This window comes from Pseudorasbora parva, chromosome 14, assembly GCF_024679245.1.
Source record: "Pseudorasbora parva isolate DD20220531a chromosome 14, ASM2467924v1, whole genome shotgun sequence".
Lineage (NCBI taxonomy): Eukaryota > Metazoa > Chordata > Actinopteri > Cypriniformes > Gobionidae > Pseudorasbora > Pseudorasbora parva.
In genome coordinates this window covers 2388260-2403401 of record NC_090185.1, presented here as the reverse complement: position 1 = coordinate 2403401, position 15142 = coordinate 2388260, and the positions used below count along the sequence as shown (strand labels likewise).

General features: G+C 40.4%; 1 pseudogene; it reads right to left on the bottom strand.

Annotated features, from left to right (window-relative positions):
- Window positions 1-15142, bottom strand: part of LOC137040791 (zinc finger protein 208-like) — an 85405-nt pseudogene that overhangs the window by 14883 nt on the left and 55380 nt on the right.

Sequence of the window (15142 nt, the reverse complement as noted above, 5' to 3'; positions counted from 1 at the left end):
GAGGGGCGGATAAACGGCTGTCTGTCAAACTCCCTCTGCACGCGATAGGATAGCGCTACACCAACCAGAGCAACGAAGGTGAAAGAGAGCTCGCTGATAGATTAAACATTCGCCGTATCCGGTGATCCGGTGAGCTTAACTCCAAGTCTTCCAGAGTCGCGGCCAAAGCTGATTCGAAAGACCGCAGTTCGCCAGTTTCTGTGTTTAATAGAAGCACGCAAACGCAACTCGGCCGTCGTCATTATGGCCCCGCCCACTGACTCTATACACGATGTGATTGGCCCGGCAAGAGTTTGGCGTTTACAGCTCAGAAGTGTATTGAGAGTTGCTAGATGACACTCGCGGGCAGATTAGATTTTCTGCCGCTAGGGTGCGTCTAGATTTCTAGGCTAGTTGAGGGTTATTAGTATGCGGTTCAATTTTTCCTGTTGCTATGCAACCATGCAGCTATATGGGGGGAGCTTGACAGGGGTCTTATGGCTTATCTAAATGAGATGTAAATGAGCCCTATTGTCACTCCCAGCAGGGGAGAACAGGTGAGAAATGCACAATCTTTAGAGGTTGTTTTCTCTTATTTAAACTTTTTTAAATGCCTTCATTCAAAAGGCCACAATTCCTCGAAATATTTTCAGATTTCCATGTGTTACACATCGTTGGAAAGCTTGGAGACGACACTTTCAGATGTGAATAACTCAAAATGCCCCAGAACCAACTTGTGTCCCTACTTTCCGTGATTGGTCACACATTTTTGTGTAAGTGTCTGGATGCCTAATGCTTGATTTATACACCTGTGGCCATGAAGTGATTGAACACCTGAACTCAATGATTAGGGATGTTGGCCATCCCAATACATTTGGCAATACAGTGTATATTTTACATAGCCTACAAATCTAGACGCACCCTAGCGGCAGCAAATTTAATCTGCCCACGAGTGTCGTCTAGCAACTCTCAATACCCTTCTGAGCTGTATTCGCCTAACTCTGGACGGGCCAATCACATTGTGTATAGAGTCGGTGGGCGGGGCCATAATGACGACGGCTGAGTTGCGTTTGCGTGCTTCTAGTAAACACAGAAACTGGCGAACGGCGGTCTTTCGAATCAGCTCTGACTGCGACTCTGGAAGACTTGAGTTAAGCTTTTCTCTGAGAAAAGAACAAAGAACGGCACTGAAGTCATTCTTAAAAAGGGAAGATGTGTTCGGGGTTTAGCCGACCGGATACGGCGAATGTTTAATTTATCAACAAGCTCTGCTTCACCTTCGTTGCTCTGGTTGGTTGTAGCGCTATTCTGTCGCGTGCAGAGGGAGTTTGACAGACAGCCGTTTATCCGCCCCTCAGATTGAGCTGTCAATGGAGAGTTTCCAGACCAAACATCTTGATGTGGGTCTGGCTTGTCAGGCTATATTTTACATTCTACCAATGATAAAATTGTACTAGATTATGAATTTTGTAAGAAAGTGGCATTTAAGCCCCCTTACGAAAACAGACTGTTTCTGATTACTACTAGTGATGTTCAATATGTAATGGTTTATAATGCGTAATAGTGACTGTAAAACATGTAATTTTAGGTATGGGATTGGCATATGTTGAGTTTTAATATTTAGGGCCATTGGGCTGGCTTTAGGCTATTTTGATTGGCCTTTGGGCTGGTTATGTTGCACAGACCTTGTCCTGTTTTGCGCAATATTCCATTAGAATTTAAAAGTCTTAACATGCCACCAATAGAAGGTATCAAATTAGCAGTAGAGATCCACAGGTACCATTACAGATTCCATTAAAACAAATAAAATTCTTATTATAACCATTACAAATGTTATAACTTTCTATTGTATTTTTCATCAGGGTGCTTAGGGCAGATTTGGTGGTTTTCTCTTAATTTGCACAAAAACAATGTTTTGGGTGCCTTAAAACAAAGTTTTAAAAAGACAAAGTTATCATCTTTGTGGAAACTACAAAAATGCAAATTTAAGAAAGCATTTAAGTCATAAACAGTATTTTTTAACAAAGAGAACTAAAAACGCTTGATCTTGAGGTGAACTACTTACTGTGATTGTTTTTTGCATGACTGTGTAACGCAGATGAATGAGTGAAACTCTTCCCACATGCAGTGCAGTGATACGGTTTCTCTCCAGTGTGGATCCTCTCGTGTCTTTTCAGGCCTCCTGACTCACTGAATCTTTTGTCGCAGTGTGAACACTTGTAAGGTTTCTCTCCAGTGTGGGTCCTCTCGTGTGTTTTCAGATGTACTGACTGACTGAATCTCTTGTCGCAGTGTGAACACTTGTAAGGTTTCTCTCCAGTGTGGATCCTCTGGTGCCGATTCAAATCTTTAGTAGTAATGAAACCCTTCCCACACTCATAGCACACATTAACTTTTTCACCCGTATGTATTTTCTGATGAATATTTAAAATCTGCAGATGTGAAAAACTCTTTCCACACAAAGAACACGAATGTGGTTTCTTCAGGCCTGAAGTGCTCAAAAATGTTTTGCCACATTGTTCACATACATGCAGCTTTTCTCTAGTGTGGATGTTCATGTGTTCCTTAAGGTTTCCTTGTTGTGTGAAACTCATCCCACACTGATCACATGTGAACGGTTTCTCTCCAGTGTGGAGCCTCATGTGAACTTTGAGATTTTGATCAGTGTGTGAAACTCATCCCACACTGATCACATGTGAACGGTTTCTCTCCAGTGTGAATCTTTGTGTGATCCCTGAGACTCTGTTTGCGTGTGAAACTCTTTCCACACTGACGGCAGGTGAAACATTTCTGGTCTCTTCTTTTCAGTAAAGAAACACCTTCAGTCTGTGACCTGTGAGTTTTTTCTCCAGTTTTGACATGTTTCTCCTCTTCACTCTGCTCATTCTTCAGCATCACATCTGAAACAAAAGTTAAACAATTCATTTTAAATAAACCAATAAATATCAAAGAGATTTGTAAAGTGAAAGAATACACTAAATCATTAAAAACGCTATACAATAGCGCTACAGTTCTGACAGTGCACCTTAGAATTATATGGTTTTACTCAGTAAAAATAAGGTTAAAATAATAATATTAAAGGGGGGGTGAAATGCTGTTTCATGCATACTGATCTTTTTACACTGTTAAAGACTTGGAATCCCATACTAAACATAGACAAAGTTTCAAAAGTTAAGGTGGACGTTTGATGGGAGTATTTCTTTGTCAAAAATACTACTTCCGGTTAGTCATAAGTTTCGGCAAGTTTTTTGAGATCATGCGTCCCCTTTGACGTTAATGGGGGCGGAATTTCCTTGTATGGGCCTTACGGACAATTCTACCGGAAGCGCGTGAGAGAGAGAGAGAGAGAGAGGGAGAGAGCGAAAGTAACAGGTTACGCCCATCAAAGCGCTGGCTCGTAGGCTGCGCTGCACAGGTGATGTGCACATAACAATGACATCAAAAAGTGCGTTTTTGGTTGCCAGACCAAGACAGTCCTGCACAGATTCCCCAAAAACCCCGCGTTAAGGCAACAGTGGATGTAATTTGCTTTTCCGGATCAGCAACTGAGTTGCGCGCAGGGCTGGACTGGGGCTAAAATTCGGCTCTGGCATACCCAGCACATCCGGCCCATGAGTTCCCCGTGAATGTTTTTGCTGGGGCTGGGGCCTTAAATTCGCATATATAAATAAAACTAGGACAAATAATGATAGATATTATCGAATTTGCTGCAAATGCAGATAAACTTAATATTGCTTTTTTGGTCAGACAGAAATGCCCTTAGCAGTAAAGCACTGATGATTTTGAGCTAGGATGCAGTAAAGTACATTTACTGCTTTTAAATGCCGTCATCATTTATCCAACTTTTGGAATGACATTAGGGTGAGTAAATGATCACATTTTGGGGTTGAACAATCATATTTTTCAAGAGTTAACACATCATTTAAGTAAGACACTGATATCTATCTTTCATGAGGCTATTACATTTCATTAAATCTATTAAAAAAAGTTAATAAAACTTTTAAAGAGGAAAAAAAAGCTTTGTCCTTTATTTATGGGATCTAGACTTAAAGCTGTTTTATAGACTGTAGGCTAGTTTCATTTAAATGTAAGATCATGGTAGTCACAGGGTAAAAAACAGACTGTACAAACCTTGCTCCTCATTATATGGCTATATTGTTTCCAAAACTATATAAAACATATATAATAAACTTATTTGTAAGTAAAAAAAAAAGTAAACACCTGTAGAAAATACGAAAACAGCCTCTGTGATTAATATTCTGCAATATTAATTTATGTAATATAGCAACATTTTTAATAAATGTTTCTTCCTAAACACCATATTTATTCGCTGTTAGTAGCTGCAGAGTAAGTTGTGGTTGTGCTGAAGTGAAACGTTTGTGTGTATTGCCGTTTTCCACTTTACCTCGTCATGAATAGGCTACATGCTCGCGGCTGTTTTCAGCTGATTCACCACAGAACTGTAATGTTTCCATATCACACGATTGTATAAAACAAAATAAGTCAAAGTGCCGTTCATAGAGCAGTATTTAAACGCAGCGGCTGCGCTGTGCGGATTCACCTTTTGCAGTTCCATGTGCTCAAATAATAAATAAATAAATAAATAGAAAAAAGCGCCTAATATGGAGGGGAGGTCTCTCTCGCTTCGGCTTGTCAATTCAGAAAACAAACCAATGGACCGCTGTCGCTGCATGTTGTCAGTGGTAAAAAAAACGTTAGAACCGCAGGCGGTGAGTGAGACTGCTTCAAATGTCTGTGTTTTTGCCTATGCTCATCAAGTAGCCCAAACATGATCACGTATAGTTAATTGATCAATGGAGCATGCAATGTGTAGTGCGTGTACATTTGTTTAGCTGGCCACTATATGTGTAACTTTATGTTTGTGTATTGTAAAAGCACTCCAAACAACAATACACAAAGAGGGGGGAAATATGTTGAACTAAATAAGCGCGCTTCTTCATTCAAATGTGCTACTATTCCGTGTCTTTCTATGTAAACACTAACTTAGCCTGCCGTGCAAAACCAGTCCGCTTACTAACGTTACAATTGTCTACACAAACCACGCGTAAACACACACACACACACACGTGCACAACTGCACTTCTCACATGTACACCTTCAAAGACAAAAATACGACGATATAATTCAAGTATAAATATGTAAATAACACAAGCCGCTAAGCATATTATATAGTTAGTGTATAACTTGTAGCACATAGAGACGTCCTGCTCTAGTCGTTTTTGCTGCTGCTCCTGTTCAACTGCAGCCTCTGGGTCTGATTCCGGATCATAGATGTATGGCTGTATCTGATTAAAAGCCATATTTTTATTTTGAATAAAGTTTTTTTCCCGCTGTTGACACAGCTTTACGACGCACTCGACTCAACACAATAGCAGCAGCGCGCACACGTCATTATTTAGCTCCGCTCACACGATACGCCCCCACCCGCTCGGCTTTTTTCGGAAAGACTCGGAACAGCGCATCTTTCTTATATAATAATTAAAAAAATAAAGACTTTTCGGAGATATGCAGGATGCAATGCTACTCTATAGGTACTCAAGATTGACATGACACTGACTGAAACTGAGTGTTTCACCCCCCCTTTAATAGGCTATTCGCCTTATTCACCTCGAACGTGACTACGGAGCTTGAGGGGTACGCTTTCCACTTCCGGTAATTCTCGCGCCGCGGATTAGTGCACCTCATCGCACAGGGAAAAAATCATACAGAGGACAAACCTTTCACCGTTTCCCAGAGGATAAGAAACTACGTCGAGAATGGATCAAACATATCAGAAAGGATCCTGGTCGTAATTTCTGCATTTTACTACAGACGAAGTTCGAAAGACTCAAGCAATAGCAAGACCGGGACATGTCAAGTCAGCTTTATTTAGCGCTTTTCCAATGCCGATTGTTCCAAAGCAGCTTCACGGTGTTAAACAGGACAATATTCGGCTAGTTATTCTGGAGAAAACGGTGATGTTATCAGCTTATTTTAATCATATAGTGTCAATGTGGGCAAATCAGTATTACAGTTGATACAGTAAATTTACATGTGGGAGATATGTGTATTTATAAGATACCGGATCTTCATATATGTAAAATAAAATGTCCATTTATCCAAAGAATAAAGTACAATTTTATGACACATGGATGATGTCTTTCATAACTTTACAACTTGTCAGAACATCAGAAAGAAATAAGTCATTCAAAAACATTGATAGGCTCACTGGTCTAGGTTTGTAAAAGGTAACTATGTACATTTATTGGTATGGAGGAATACAAATGGCCTGCTTGTATATTGTGAGCATGGAAAAACGTACCAGAAAAGGGCAGAACATTAGAAATTACATTAGAAAATTAAAAAACATTAACAAATGAAAACTATATACATAAACATATTATCAGTGATGCATTACATGGTTTTGTTACACACAGCAGGCAGAAAGTGCAGTGACACAGAAAGCTGCTACTGATTAGTACCGTATCGGAGTCCAGCTTCCGGGTTTGTGTACCCCACAACGGCGTTAAGAGTTTTCAAAATGGCCGCCAGGTGAATAAGGCGAATACCTCAGTGGCTGCAACCATACAGCGTAGTACACACACACACACACACTCTCTCTCTCTCTCTCTCTCTCTCTCTCTCTCTCTCTCTCTCTCTCTCTCTCTCTCACGCACACGTGTGGAGCGCCGTCTCTCTCCCTCTGGTTGTTTCGGTTGAAAGGAATGGCTACTGTTCTCAGCTTTTCAACGAATCATTTGCGCACACATTTTTTCTTTATTTTTTGTATCTGAAGCTATAGCAGCAACACTGAAAGGCAAGGCAAGGCAAGGCAAGTTTATTTGTATAGCACATTTCATACCCAATGGCAATTCAAAGTGCTTTACATAGAAATTAATTAAAACAGTGATAACAAATGCATGAGAAAAAAGAATACCATATGGAGGAATAAAACAAATTAAAATAAGCATAGTTAAAGCAGCACTAGGTAACTTTTCAACCTTCATAATATATTTTTTAAGACTCTTGTGATGATCCATCGACTTACAATAGGTTGAATGACACGTCTTCCATAGCCTGATGGGGTCTGTATCGTTTTTAATCGTACTTTTAAACTTCGGGTTTCGGGTAGTAACCCGAGAACAAAAAGAACTACAAAATTCGGCTGCTTTACGGCATATACGTCACTTCCACCAACACACACACTTCCTTACATTCGGACGTGCGAGCCCAACTTTGTTCGTCGGATAATATAGTCATGTCCGAAGCAGCAGAGACAAATAAGAAAGAAAAGGTTTTGTTGGAGGAAAGCAATAAGAGGAAATGAAAAAGTGATGTGATTAAAGGCAGGACGAGGATCAACATGTGACCAGCGTTTGCTCGTCGGCGTGAGCTGAAGGAGGCGTGCCCGACCGATGCTGTCCTGCTTGTTACGGTGATTACCGACCACTCAAACACTGAACTGAAGTATCATATAGATTCTGGAAAACGCTAACCAATAGACTACTATAATGACGCTGGCTTGTAGACGTGAGCATCGTGATTATTTGGCGTTTGAAAAAAATAAAACCCATGAAATTATATTCATATGAGATGCTGAAGCATATGCCACTGACTGTAACGTTACCTGGGATGAAGACATTTCACACGCGACGCCAGAAGAACTCCTCTTGCAGTGTTCAGGGGAACTGTTAGTGCTGCACCGACCCGCGGGACGCTTTTATGAAGTTATTTGGCCCGCACCGCACCACTGTATATATTTTTACAACCCGCCGCGCACCCGCGACCATTAAATAGACATACGGGGTCCGCGGGTTATGAGACGACCCGCGCATCACTAGTTCAGGGCTATCAGGGTTGTCATGTCAACAAATGCACGCGCGATGGCATCCCCTGATGTAGGAGGACAGAGCTTACGACAGTAGTTGAGGACATTATTTTTTCCAAACTGTGGGGGGACCCCGAGAGCAAAAGTAGCCAAGTGCGGCTTTAAAACAGTTGTAAAGATAATAATAATAAAGAAAGAAAAAAAATGGTCAGATCCACTATAATGGTCTGATATAAAAATAAAACATTCTTCAGTTTACAGCCTACATACATGTACCATCTTTATTAGAACACCTCTCATTCATTTCTTTCTCAAACACGTTCATAACATCCATTTTAATCACTATTCCTTCTTGTTAAACCCATTCTCACTCATCATACCCTCCACAGATTTACACATACTCAAACCTTTTTGTCAAACTTACTATTTCCATCAAACCCAGTTTTCACAGTTTTAACTCAAAAGAACATATAAAATAAACAATAACCAAAGATAAGAACAAAGATAAACTAAAACAATTATAAAAAGAATAAAGAGATAAGATAGGGTGCAATCAGTTGGACATACAGTGCTCAGAGCTCATTCAGTAAACGCACAGCTGAACAGATGTGTTTTGAGTCTGGATTTGAATGTGGCTACTGTTGGAGCACATCTGATCTGTTCAGGAAGCTGGTTCCAACTACGGCTGGCATAATAGCTAAAGGCAAGCTCCGGTCTCTGTGTTTAACGCGAAAGCTCTCGTGTGATCGCGGCCGGCTCGCGTCGTGTACCAGCTGATTTGATGCGATGATCAAATTAACTGACTAGTAGCGTCTGCAATATTTCACGACCTCACGAGTGTCCGAATTCATACAGTATATGCCTGCCTTTATTCTGTAGAGGCGGGGTTTCGTCGCGCACTGACGTCAGTACGGAGCACAAGACCGTTGGCTGAGCCTGGTGTCTATGAAATCTTTTTTTTTGACTAACAAGGACGTTTTCAGCTCTGAAACTCACAGGATAATCTTATATTACCATAACCTTTTATTTCTGAAAAGCTCAAGGGAAAGTTGATTTCTCAATTCATCACCCCTTTAAATATTGACACAGTGTAATGTGTTGTTGTTCACTTGGGTTTGCATTTGCCTAATTTTAAGACTTGCCAAGGACCAGATTTTTTGTCCCAATATGTAAAACCGTAAATTTCAAAAATGTGTACTGTTTTCTATGTGACTTTAGAAGTGTCCCCTATATTATTTACTGTTTTTTTCTCCTTACATCAAGCACTAAATCTGATGAACTGCTTTCTATCCTTACTGTTCTTCAGCCTCATGAATGAAGAATCAGGAACAAACACCAACCTATTTGTTCTTCAGTGTGTTTCATTCTGCATGGAGCTCTCTAGATCTCTCATGTTCTCACCGTCCTTCAATAAACTTTTCAGCTCTTCCTGATGGTCTGATGCTCGTCTTCATTTGTAGGCTGATGGGAATAGTCCAGCATTTATTGGTGGATTGCTGTGGGAGGAGCAGCAGATCTGACAAAATAAGTTTGTTTTTATACTAACTCACACATTTATGTATCCATCTATTTAATACAGAAACTTTTAAGTACAAACGTACACTTGTTAAAAAAGTAAATGAATGGCAAAGTGCTTTATGTTTTTTTATTTCTAAGAATTTCAGCCACTTTTTTCCCTTCATTTATCTTACCTCTCATTAACGTACAGGCAAAAAAGACAAAAAAAAATAGGGAGTACAACAATTAACAGATAACAAATATAAGTAGTAAAATAATTTAAAAAATAAACGTAGAAAAATAAATGTAAAATTTTTAAAGAAACTAATAACGCACCGATTTACATTAACTTGACTTGCTTTTTGTTTGTGGTGTTTTATTTAATACGGTTTAACACATATTATTGAAATAAATGCTGTTATGATTAGGGCTATCATAATTATCGCTATATGATAAAACATGTTTTGTTTTTATCTGTGATACTATGATACTTACCTATATCTATGTATAGCTGATCATGTCGTTTTCTTAAGTCTGTTGACGCCAATAAAATAATCTTAATGTGTGAATGTACGGATCTGAAGACATAAGGCATAATGAATGAGGTGAAAACAGGATCTATTGACATGAAATAAAGAGGCTTTTCAGCTGCTCTGATAATAGTGATGAGCCATAGACTATACTCATTTAACAAGCCATTCAGGATCAGCAGCAGATCGTCTCTATTTATTCACAGTATCTGCTGCTAGAAACAGATTGTTGGTGTCTGAATATATGCCCAAATATTATTACTTAAATTATACAGGGGAAAAAAAGCATTAAAGGGGATGTTCACCCAAAAATTATGATTCTGCCATCATTTATTCACCCTCAAATTGTTCTAATCCAGTATGTATTCTGCTGAGCACATATTACGATATTTTGAAGATTGTGGGTAACCAAAAAGCTGATGGACCCCCAATAAATTCCCTAATATGGGGGAAAATGCTATGGAAGTCAATGGGGCCCATTAGCAGTTTAGTTACTGACATTCTTCAAAATATTGTCTTTTGTGTTCAGCAGAAGAAATAAATTCATTCAGGTTTGGAACAACTTGAGGAGGGTGAATAAATGAACAGAATTATCATTTTGGATGAGCAATCCCTTTCATATAAAGACAGACACTAACCTTTATTAAACCATTGTAATTTGTCTATATAACTCTCACTTAAATATAGTTCAATTTCCTAATAAATGCAGTCATAAAAAAGTAGTTATTAACATTTTACCGTTTTGTATGTGAAGTGAAAATCACAATCATAAAACCTTCGTCTTTAGAATAATTGTTTAGTTAGCAGACACACAAATAACGAAAACCCCGAAGAAAACATTTTAGAAACGATACCGTAAATGTTGCTTAAACAAACGGTCTTCCCACAAATTACCGTTAACTGTTTACCTCAGAAGACTCGAGACTGACAGAAGGTGGAGCGCGCTAATGATGACGTCATCGGCGCGACACGTCAGATACTGTGTAAAGGGATCCCCTGGTGTTGAGACTTGTATGGCTTAATATAACATAAATGATGTCTCTTACTGAATTATGTAGTAGAAAACCCATGAAAGATCTACGTTATTTTAAAAAATCGATTTTATATTTTGGATTTTATATTATAAGAGTTTGAATATTAAAGAGCAGATTAACACCGGTGGCCTAATGCACAATGCTGGTTTCAGTTGCTACCCAGTTTGTGATTAGTTTAAGCAAACTCTGGTTTTTCGGGTTCAAGAAGGTGGATTGGTTTTTAGCAGTGTTCATCACCATGGCTTACAATACACCGCTAACCTGGGGTCCATTCTTCACAGCTCGCTTAAAGGCGTCATGAACTGACTTTAAAAAAAAATGTTTTACTGTTGCCTGAGGTCAACTAAGGATGTTCGTGTGGTTTTTACATTCAAACACATCGTAACTAATCAGTAATAGGCTATTTTCTACACTGGTTTTGAGGCTCTCCCCTGAACGCTGGGTTTTAATGGACGTGTCACTGGAGACTTGGAAGTAAACGCCCACGGATCGGATTGGATAAAATTAGCATATTTCATGAGCTTCAGCTCCCCTGTCAGTTCACACGAGGGAGGGATTGTTTTGAAAGGGGCATCAGAATGATTCTCTCACAGGGCTCCCAAAACGTCTGTATCAAACAAACACAATGATTTATCTCTCATCCACCCGCGATTGTTTGGAATATTAATTTGTATTAAATGGCCCGCCTGATCGGTCGATATAAATGTGAACTGTCAAGACAGAGTGAACAAGGAATCAAAGAGACAAATCAAGAAAGGAATATTATTTCACTATTGGAGATTCACCAGCCTGCCGATGGGCTTACGTTTTGGTAGCCCATTTGGAAAACAGATAGCTCCGTAACATTGGGCTTTGCGAGCCCTGGCCCATTCATGTCTGAGTCCAGCGTGTTTAAGGGCTGTACATGAATAGATCAACAGTCAAGTATGGTGACAAAATAAAACGTGGCGCTCTTCTAAGTAGATTAAAAAGGAGAGCTATAATGTATGACGGAATAACACTTCTGAGAGTACTTCGACTCGGCGCAGTAAAAAGTTACGCCTGAAAAATCCTCCTCTCACATCTCCCTCTCCCTCTCTCATTTCCGTCAATAGGGGGAGAGGATTTTTTAGGCGTGACTTTTTACTGTGCCGAGTCTAAGTACTCTTCATACATTATAGTTCTTCTTTTTAACCCACTTAGATAACCTTTACGTTTTATTTTGTGTCACCATACTTGACCATTCAACTATTCGTGCAACTGTATTTAAAGCTCCACTGTGTGATATTTACACCTTTAGCGGTGTAAAGGTTTATGACCATCCAGTGAATATTAGTTTCTGTTCCTCTCAATTCTGATTTCGTTTTAACTCCTACGGTGGCTGATTTAGTCCAAGATTAACACGGCAATCCCCCTCTTCACATTCGACACGGTGCCATCGAGTGTTAAAACACGAAAGCCGAAGCTTGAATTGACGGGTATGTCCCTCTTTGGCTACTGTACTTTCAAGATGGAGGAGCAACATGGCGACCGGCATTCGAACCCCTCACCCGTATGTGTTTTCAGTGGCATATTGTGGTGTGGCAAGCAGCGGGGCGAGGGACCGCGAGAGCGGGCCGGTGATTAATGTCAACGAGTGCCAGCTGTGTGGCACACCGGTCTCGTCTCGCGGCCATGTGACGGGAGCATAAAAGGAGGAACAGGGCAGCGGAAGACGAGAGAGGACCAGGCCTGGAATTTTATGTTATGTTATGTTTATGTTTTATTTTGTGTGTTTGCGGGCAGTCGTCCGTGAGGGGCTGCCCGCGGTTTTACTTTCATTTTTGTTTAGTTATTTTTAATAAATGTTTGAAACGTTCGCCGGTTCCCGCCTCCTTCCTTCCCATGAACGAACTGTATTACACATATTATAAACTTATGAGAATACTTTATTACTTGAAAGAAGTAAATATACTAGGGGTGACCCCTATTAGTCGAAGATTCGATGCGCGGGACCGGATTCGACCACCGATCTCACGGTCGAATCTTTGCGGGTGTTATAAAATGAGGATCCTACCATTTTGGCAATATGAGGGTGCTCACTGCTCAATATAAATGGGGTGCGTCTCAATCAGCTCCCTAGTTCAGTAGTCAGGGCACTGATCAGGGAGTCAGCCCATTGACTTATGTCCTGATCTGTGCCCTGACTCCTGAACTAGGGAGCTGATTGAGACGCAGGCAGTGTTAAAAAGATGTGGCGCGGCGCTGAGAGATCCCTTTAAGGGCGCTGAGCTTCACACTGGACGCAGCGCCACGCCTTTAAAATTCGAACACACACCCCGGCGGCGGCATTCGGCGCCTGTTCGTGGTGATTAAATTTATATTAGCCTATATTTCCCTCAAATCGTGAATGTACTGATTTCACCCTGTGCTACAAGATACACTCATCGTGCAGCTCTTCTGTCAGAGGTCGATTCAAAATTGAGCATGCGTGTATTATGTGCGCGTCAGGTGTGAGAGACGGCGCTGAGCTTCAGTCCGGTGTGCGAACCCCTTTAGGCACAATCGGCTTCAGAACGTGCATGTTAACGCACTCAGAGCTCATTTCCTCTCTAGGCAGGTTTTTTTTTAGGTTTATTTATCAACATGTCCTTTTATATATTTGTGTGATGTTCTGTATTTCGATCGCGGCTTTAACATGTTATGAGAAAACGGTTTACGAATCTTTATCCACCACATTACCTTTTATTTAAACCTAAATCAGAAAGCTATTGTCAGTTCGTCTGTCAGTTGGCAGGCAGTTTTGGTCGCTTTATTAAAAGTTGTTGCTGTGTGCAGTGTGTAAAGGAAAATAAAAATAGTTTTACCCTTCTGCTGACAAGTGTCATGACCCTCCCAACCCATTCACACACATAGATGATTCGACTATCGGTCGACTATAGAGAGATTCGACAATTCTGATTCGATTGTCTAAATCCTTAGTCGAGGACAGCCCTAAAATATACATTAATGAGCACATGTATTTTTGAAAGAATGAAGTGTTTTTAGCTAAAAATAAACAAAAAAAGTTACACAGTGTAGCTTTAAATATGTAGCTATGACAGCAAGTCCAGGATGAGCATTGAAGAACCAAACAATCCGAAATCATGACAAATTGACAACGATCAAAACCAGCTAACTGAGTTAGCGACATACGAAGAACGGAGCGCTGCTCTGGAGCCGGTTTTATTCTGGGTTAGAGATTGCAAACTTAAACTGGACCAATCAGCTGCTAGTAAAGATGCAATAAAGCCACACCCCCTGTATCTCGCAGTTTGTATTGAAAAAACTTGATACACAAAATTGCTCATCTTTTGGTGCTAATTATTTATTATATTTATATTATATGAATTCAAATTTTAATTCATATATGGTAAATGGACTGCATTTATATAGCGCTTTCAACAGACCCTATGGCCATCCAAAGCGCTTTACATGTTGCCTCACATTCACCCATTCATACACCGACGGCGGTGTCAGCCATGCAAGGCCCCATCCAGCTCGTCGGGAGCAGCTGGGGTTAGGTGTCTTGCTCAAGGACACCTCGACACTTGGTCAGGTGGAACCGGGGATTGAACCACCAACCTTCTGGTTTGTAGACAACCTACATGAACCACTGCCGCCCAATAATATAATACATTCGTATAATTATTATATTTAAATGACAAGTAGCCACATATTAACAAATATAATTCATGCATTCATAATTATTTTAAATAACATGTATTCATTTGAACACTTTGTGAACATATAATTTAGGCATATTTCTTTGATATACTTCGTACATTGTTCAGATATTCTTTCAGCTGCCTTCTCTAAAGCCCCTTTCACACTGCGATCCCGGCAAATGCACGGATAATGCGACCCGGCATTTGTTCCCGGGCCGCTAGATTTGGTTCATTCACACTGCCAGCGAAATACCGTAATATGTGCGCTTTCACACACAACCCGTAACGGTCCCGGGTCGAGTTGACACGTGACATCTGGATGTGACGTATAATGGCGAGCGATCTCCGCTTCAGCGCGGATAGTAAGGAGCTCCGTGGTCTCGACTTGTGTCCGACATTTCTGCTTGTTTAATTTTAGTTTCTTTTGTATATGAACACTCTGCGTTTAAAACACAGACGAGCTCTTCTGGCACTGCAGGGTTGTATTATTGAAAAAACAAGCTCTAGGAGTCGCGGCATTAGTTTCGGCTTTTGTTCACACAGCGCTCGGGTTCAATTCGGTAATCAATGCCGGGATGTGGTTGCTTTCACACAGAAGGCGACCCGGCA